We start from the raw sequence: 8,724 nt of genomic DNA on the forward strand, positions 1-8,724 counted from the left end.
CGTGTGAGTTTAAGCTGTGAGTTTGAGCAACCACCTACGAGCTAAGCATACAGGTGCAGCTGATCAGACGGATGTCAGCCAGACTGGCAGTTATATTTTGGAGTGTACAAACACCACAGACCTGCAGATAAAACTTCAACCAAAGAAACAGAGAGAGCAGCCAAACTTGAACCACTGAATAGTGTAAATGCTTTGTTGTTAACCTGATATTGTCAGTCAGTAATGATAATTATCTTGAATAGGCACCGGGTTGGCTTCACGGTTAAGTTGCACACCCCATGTACAGAGGCTATAGTCCTCAGGCGGGCCCAGGTTCAAATCCCACCTGTGGCACCTTTACCGCATGCCACTCTTTCCCGGTTTCCTGCTCTTACCACAGTCCTGTCCGCTCCAAATGAAGGCATAAAAGCCCCAAAAAGAAAAAAAAAAATCTTAACTTCTCAGCATATTGACCCTGACTTGACATTTCGTGCATGTACACCTGCATACTTCTTAATGTGTAACAGTGTTATCCTTTTTAAAAAATGAAAATGAACACAATATATTACAGAATAAGCACTTTGAAGCTGTCTCCTGCCTCTGAGTCATGGTTTTATTTCACACTAGTGTAGCAGTGCAGCATTTATTTGAATGATAAATCTTAAAGTCAAGATTTTAAAGAGCATTTTGTCACATTCAGCTGATTCCCACTGAATACATCACAGACACCGATAGGAAGTAGTTTACGTTGTCAATATGAACTGAGAAGCAAAATAATGGAATGTTGTAGATATGATTAAAGATGTGATTAATTGTAATTCACTTGAAATTCTGCAATTAATAGTGATTTTCAAAATAATCCTTCAACAATTTATATATTCATATGATCCATATAAAGAGCTACATGGATTTGCATTTACAAAAAGCATTTTGAATTTTCCTGATAATCCATCATATTCCTCCTCTTCTTGCCGTTCTGTTTCCTAACGATGAAACCATAACAATAAATTGGACCAGACACTACGCGTGTTCTTTTTCCTCAAAACCATCCCTTCTGGGGGTTGTTGAAGCGCTGAGCTCACCACTACAAACACACGTTCTGGATAAATGACAAGCCCACATCTCTAACACGCAGTCAGAAACGCTGCAGTAATGAAGCACAGACCGCCCTCCCCTCTAATACAGCCCGTCAGCCATTCTGGCTCCCATTCTCACCCTACAAAGTCGGCCATTTTGGGGTCTGTAGCTGCCAGAAAGAGCCCATTTAGCGCGGGGAGCATGTCTGGGGTCATGCCCTTGTTTACATGGGGAGCCAGAGCTGATGGTTTTAAAATGGCGTCCAGATGGTGACAGAGGCTTGATTGCTCTGAGGGGGGCTTATTTGTACCGCCCACTCCTGCTGTCCGGCTAATACTTTAGCTAAAACTGTGCATCTCTGTCATCCCCTTTTCTTTCCTTCATGTGTGCTTTGACTCTAGATTTTCCCTTTTCTTACACTTTATGTCATCTTCTCTGTCATTTACCCTCTTTTTTCTCTCTTTCCTCCTCCACTGAGGTACCTTTTTTGCTCCCACACAGCAGCCGCTTGCCTGCAGGTGATGCATGGCAGCAATGTGTGTACATTGTCTCTGTGATGGATTGGAAGAGCCGTTGTTAAATTACAGGGTCCCCACCACACCGCTCAGAGCTTAAATAAGAGTGCTCTGCATTAAAATGGAAAGAAGGGAATAGAGAAAAATAGATATACAGTTTGATGAAGGGAGACAGAGGAAGAGATGATGCCAAGGAGAGAAAAAGCAGGGTGCGAGTCTCACGCTTTTCCACCTCTGTGCATCCAATGTCAGAGGACAGGGATGAGAGAAGGGAAGTGATAGAAAGCTGGAAAATGAGAATATGATGGAAAGGATGGGAGGGGAAGCACGGGGGATCGAGGTGAACGATGAATAAATGGGGGAAGGGGTGGGGGGGCATTTGAGGGGAGGCGAAGAAGAGGGAAAAGGAGACAGCGGATACAGATGTTGTGATTGTGATTGTGTCAGTGTGAAATATGATTAGTGTTCTCTCTCTCTCATTAGGGAGTTTGAACGCCCTCACACATGCACACGCACGAAAAAAGTGAGCGCTGATGTGTCCAGATGCTTAGAGTGTGACTTGCATGTGTGTTTGCAAGTCTGCATTTTGCACGTTTTGTTGCAAGAAGGCTCATGCCGAAATTTGACTGTGCATGTGCAATTTCTTACATTTCTGTGTTTGTGTGTGTGTGTGTGTGTGTGTGTGTGTGTGTGTGTGTGTGTGTGTGTGTGTGTTACATCCCTGCTCCCCCGTCGTGGTAGCTGGTAAGTGATTCCACAGGCTGTTGGCGGAGCTCCAGCACAGCTCAGAGAGGAGAAACAAGCAAACAGAAGCGAAAGAAAAAAGAGAGAGAGTGTGTGAGAGAGAGAGAGAGAGAGAGAGAGAGAGAGAGAGAGAGAGAGGCAGTGGCTGTGTAATTAGTAGCAGGTTTTCGCAGCCCTCTGCTTCAGTTTAATTAAAAACTGAAAGAGGAAAAGAGGAAGGAGAGGGAGAGAGAGTTGTGCATAGTTATTTTGTTTTTGCCAGGGGCAGGTGCGAGGCTGGCGCTGGGAAAGATGCCCAACAGCTCGGGGCGTCTCCCTGCGAGGCTTTGCAAAGAAAAGTTAAAAAGGATGAACTCCACCAACACTTTAATTCATTTAAATCAAAAGTGAATAATTTGGCTTCTTTTCTCTTGTTAAATGTCACACGTTATGGCTTTTATCACATGTGCTGATAATGACCAGGCTGATGAGTGATGAAAATAAAGGTGATGATGTTGTAGAGGTTTTTTTTTTTTTAATCCTGCAGCTGTGTTTGGGGGCAATGATGACTCAGCGATATCGGCAGCAGCAGTCGAGGTGCTGATGAAGAGTTCTCTCTGTCTCCACTAACCCAGGGCTATGGATCCATATTGCTGAGCACGCTCTTTCATTTCCACCGCAACTTCCTTGCTTTGTGTCTTTGCTCCACCTCAATCTTTAGGAAAACTTTGTTGCTGTCATCCGTCTCAGCTTGTTCAAATCACGACCTCCTTCTTTTTTCAATTTCACAATTTCTGTTTGTCCCGTGTGTCCCTGCTTTGCTCCACCATATCTTTGCTTCATCCTTCTTGCCTTGCAACACACAGAAACTCCCTTTAGCTGGACTGTTCAGTGACACTATTTCCTCTCTTTGACGCAATGTTCATCTCAGTGAAACTTTGTGTTGTGTTGATTTTTGCCGACCAGGAAAATCCCTGCTTTGGACTTTAGGTAACAGCTTGTGAAACATGCACTAATTGAAGTTAGGGCCACTAGAGGGAAGCACAACAGGCTGCAATCACCGTATAACATTTGGAAACCTACCTTCAGAAAGTTGCCTTTAGGAAAAAAACTGCAGACGTGGCGATGAATCAACATTCATTTTGAGTCATGTCCGGCCACCTAATGGTTGCAGGTCAAATACCCACACCAATTTTAACTATGTGTTTGGTCTCCACCACCCATGAGTTAAATATTTGGCCGTTTTTGCTAGCAACAATGGAACAGAATTTAACTTAATTTGTCCAAGAAAAAGTCACAGACAAACAAACAAAACATTCAGAGACAGGAAACTAAGAGAGTACTTTGGGTTCTTCCCATCATCACGGTCAAGGCCAACACAATTCATAAACAAAGATAACAATATTTGAAAAATTAAATTACTGTTTAAAAAGTCATGATAGAAAAATATAATGACCTCATAAACAGCCTGAAATAAAAAAGTAACACAGCATGGGGTCATTGGCGTCTCACAATTTAGTTCACATATGAGGAAAATCGCCTGTAAGCCCCGCCACAGTTGGGCGGTGTTACCGTTTTTTGTTTTAAGAGTTTGATGAATAAAAAAGTTAAGTTTAGGTTAACATTTTAGAGTGTAAGAATTAAGGAACATAATTGCTGTTAGGAAAAATATTTTTTTTGTGGCTCCATGGCCAAAAAGAAAATCAAACATGAGTTTTTTCACCAACTATTTACAGGTGTTGATGAAAGGTGTTTCTTTAGACCATATTTCACCAAGAACTCTTCTTTTCTCATAACATTTGTCACATATAAATGATGGTCTCAAGTTGCACCTTGTATATATTGTGTACCACAGTGTATTACAGTCACGACTGAAAAAAAAAAAAGACTGTTGCTGCCGATCCCACAACTACCAGCACACAAGCCTCCTGCTCTCCACTGTTTGCCATGGAGCTCTTTCAAGTTTAAATACCCGTCAAGTGTCAGTCAACTACTTCAGCATTCAAGGGTTGTTCTGCCTCTAAGTCAGAGCCTTAAGTATTTGTACGTGTGCAGTTATTTTTCCCTCTTATGGAATTTTTTAAAAATTGCTCCATTTACAATGTCTCTGAAATGTCTTACTAATGTCACACAAATCACGATATTCATGATTTTTTAGATGAAAAGTAAAAATTTTTCAAATTAAATTTTTTTGCGCTGACAGGATTTTACCTAATCCTGATTTTTTTTTTGAAGAAATTACATTACAATTTTGAAGCTTCATCCAAAAAAGGCAACTCGACTGTTAGAATGTCTTGAGACGTTTCAAATCTACTCCTAAAGGCTTTACAGCTTTAAACAGACTGGTGGATGGAGATAGAAAACATAAGTCTCAAAGGGTTGACACAGTATGTTAATGGTTGTCAAATGGGGTCGTTAATTACAATAATTGTACCATCCTGCCAACGCTTAATGATCGAATGATCAAAATCAAAGAAGTAGTGTTTTCTGACACATTGATGTTGTAACCCCATTTTTTATCTTGTTGAAAATAGGTTTGGAGGTTCAGACCGGATTTCACTCTGTTTTTAACTGAGAAGTCCCGGTCACTACATCAGGAAGTAACACCAAAACAATACGCATAAATGCACTAAAGTGCTTTAAACCCTCCAGGGAAACTTTGGGTATTCTGTGATCATTTTAAAAGGTTTGTCATCATTAGCGTTCCCCTCCTCAAAGCACAAATTTGTTGATCCATGGTTGATGTAAATTACTAAAAAGTGCAGCTCTAGCTTATAATTAGCTCACATTAACCACAAAAAATATTTTTTTTGGAACTACCCATGAAATATATTCTGCAATCACACAATTGGAGTGAATGGAGTTTTCTCTGATGTTTTTACCTGGAACAACGTTTTTCCTTTGGACCTGTATACCTAAAAAGAAAACACCACCCAACTAGTCCTACTGACTCTGGAGTCGAGCAAAACATTAACTTGAGCAAATTGCGGCTTAATTTATTTAAGCATGACAGACAAAATTACACTTACCTCCACTGTAATGTGATAGAAACACAAGATTTTCCAGGCAATAAAAGGCATCAAAGCCACCTGCAACCAGGAACTGTGTAACAGCCTTGATGACGTCACCAATTGGTTTCAAACAAGCGGCAACCTCTGGTCTAAAAATATGAGTCCAATGCGATAGTGCTAAAACTGCAGTTCATCCAGGATCCGCTTGAGGCTGGCTCCAGAAGTACAGGAATCCACATACACACCAATTCAAAAAGCTGATCTTTACAGCAGAAATAAACATGTTTACAGCCTGGTACAAAAGACGAGTGTAGTCTGGATAGCTCATTTCTCGATCGGCACACACTGTACAGGGGGTGAATTTTTTCTAACGCAGCAATTTCGAAGATATTGAGATTACGAGTCTTCCAATGAGAGGCACAGCTGACTGGATTGACAGGCGGGAACACTGTAGCTGTTGGCTAGGAGGCTCAAAGCCCGCCTCTTTACGTCACAATCGCTCAACAGCAGCAATATGGCTGCCACCGACGATTAGCCTCACAACAGCGCTTCAGAAACAGATGGGTGATGCCACTGATACTACATCCGTATTTTATACAGTCAATGCTCAGTCCTGGACCCTGTGGAGGTGGTGGCTGACAGGAGAATTATGGCCAAGCTGTCATTTCTGATTATCTTTTTTTTTAATATATATATATATATATATATTCTTGTTGGAATTCTTGTACTGTACACCTTCTTGTTTGCTGCTGTAACTGTGAGTTTCCTCTTTGCGGGATGAATAAAGAAGTATCTTATTTTATCTTATCTTATCTTATGGTTTTAAAAGTGGCACTATCAAGGGGTCGCATGTTGCAAAATGCGGACTCCAAACACCTGCAGCTTGATCTAAGTCGGCTAAGAGGTGGATCCGAGGCCATTGCGTTTTCCATATTTCCACACATATTTACAACATGCCAGGCTGTGGGTCAAATCAGCCAAGTCCCTTATTATGCCTTATTATGCATGACTCTAGAGGCTGGTTTATACTTGTGTCGACTCTACGCAGCAGTGGCCAACGCGAATATGAGCGATACATACCTGTGCATCGACATACCCGTGTTGTGCAGAAATTCTCCGATGAAACGCTTGAGGGCAGTGTGGTCTCTCTGATAGTCGGGTCTCCTGTGTCTGGCCAAGCTACATTTTCTACTCACTTTTTCACAGTGATTCCAAACATTTTATGTTAATCTAGAGCTGATACTTCTGTTTATCATACAGAAATGATTACATGGAAGAATAAAGAGGAAACGAAATGCACGGCAGCTGTACGCTCCATGTGCGACGATTCCAGAAGTGCTGTAAATGCAGGAAATACAATGCAATCGAGAGGACCAATCACAGGGCTTGTGGTCCACGTAGGTGTGGGGGCTACGCAGACCTACACGCATAAGCTTGGGCGTTAATTTGACAGTTGTATAAACCAGGCTTCAGACTTAGTGATTCCTCTGCTTTTGAAGCCAGCCTCTGGTGTACACTCGAGGAACTGCAGCAAATTGCTCTCATATCTCATATTGCTTAAATCATTGTCCAATAACAAAGGTAGGTTCTGCTTGGTTACAAAAAGGGGCGTTACAAAATTACTTTTTAATGCTCCTTGATCATTTTTGTAGTTAGCAGAGGGAGTGAAGGCACAGCGTGACCAGCTTTGAGCTTCTGGAGCTGGATTTCTGTTTGTTCACTGCACAGAAACAAACTGTTCTGGTTTCCTCTGCTCACCCTTTCTGTCCGTACCCTCTTCTTCCTCTCACTGTAGCAATATTTTTTTTGACAAATCATGTCTCTCTGTTCCACACTGTGTATTTTTTTTCCAAAGATGCCCTCACAGCCTGTCTCCATGACATACTCTGCCTCTCTCTCTCTCCTTTGCTTTTTCCCCTTTCATCTTGTGCTCAGTCTCCCCTTCTCAAGACGAAAATGAGGGAGAGATGAACTGGCATTCACTCAGGTAGGAAAATGAAAGAGGGAGGAAATGGAGATGGGGGGGAGAGAGAGGGAGAATAGAGGGAGAGAGAAGGGGAGGGGAGATGGGGAGTGAGGAGCAGCTGCCAAAGCCAGTCAGGTGGAGGAGAGTGAGGAGAAGGGAGATAAGAAGACAGCCAGAGAGCCGGAGCTAGCAGGCACCCGAAGGAGAGACACTGATACCCCCTCACACACTCTCTCTCTCTCTCTCTCTCTCTCTCTCTCTTCATCCACCACCCCACCACCACTTCCTCCTCCTTCCTTTTCTCCCTCCACTCCCAGCCTCCTTTCCTCCTTTGTGCAGTGTCTCTACGGAGCTGCGTTTGAGTGGCAGGCCGTCACAGATCAGCTAGCAGCTAAAGCAGAGGACTCTGCGTGTGTGTGTGTTTCTATGCGTGTGTGTGTGTGTTTGTGTGTGTGTGTGTGTGTGTGTGTGTGTGAGAGAGAGCCCATGCAGGGGGCTGCCAGCCCAGAGCGAACAGATCAGGGAAGAGTCTAAGTGGGTTTATCAGTGCCGCCGAGAGTCAACACACACACGCGCACACACACACACAGAGAGAGAGAGAGAGAGAGGAGAGAGAGAGAGAGAGAGGGAGAGAGAGAGAGAGAGAGAGAGAGAGAGAGAAAGAGAAGCATAAACATGAACACACAACTGTCGCACACAAACTGAAAGTAAAGAAACAAAAGAAGCAGGGAGCAAAGCCACACATACAGTCAGATTTAGGCATATGCTCATTTGCGCTTGCACACACACTCCCATATACATACACATACAGAGAGAGAAAGGGGTATTAGACCAAACCAAAGCAAACCTGTGAGCGTGAAAGCGCCTTACTGCCTGCCTGCTAGCAAGAGATGTGACTGGATTCTTAAGCAGCCAGCTAGAGAGTGAGGGCTGCTCAACACATCCACATCGACTTACACACCCGCACACACCGCTCATATCTCAAGGTTCAGACGCAGGCTCAGTGCCTTGGATGCCCCAGCATGCTTGTTGAGCTAACGATTAGGTGTGTTTGTGCGCCTCTGTCCGAGATTTCCCAGGAAGTCTTATCTTTGTTTTGATCACATTTATTCACTCTTTAGGTCAATTTTTTAAGGAGGTGACTTTTCTTTTATCGCATTGTGTAATTTAGACCAATGGAAGAGAGGCAGACAAGGCGGAGAGCTAAGTACACCTGAAGCTAAGTACATGCAAGGACATTCAGACTAATGCAAATTGTTAGAAACGATGGTGGCCAGGAGAGCCAAATGAGCTATTCTACGTATAAAGCTGTTTCAGTTATAGTTTCTGTTTCATGAACAATTCCAATCTGAGTGTCTTCTACCTACACAAAGTGTTTCAACACTTTAAGATCACATTTTCTGGCTTTATTTTAGAGCCCAAAAACGAAATCAGCACCAAACAGTGATTGTAC

The sequence above is a fragment of the Notolabrus celidotus genome, chromosome 13 (genome assembly GCF_009762535.1).
Source record: "Notolabrus celidotus isolate fNotCel1 chromosome 13, fNotCel1.pri, whole genome shotgun sequence".
NCBI lineage: Eukaryota > Metazoa > Chordata > Actinopteri > Labriformes > Labridae > Notolabrus > Notolabrus celidotus.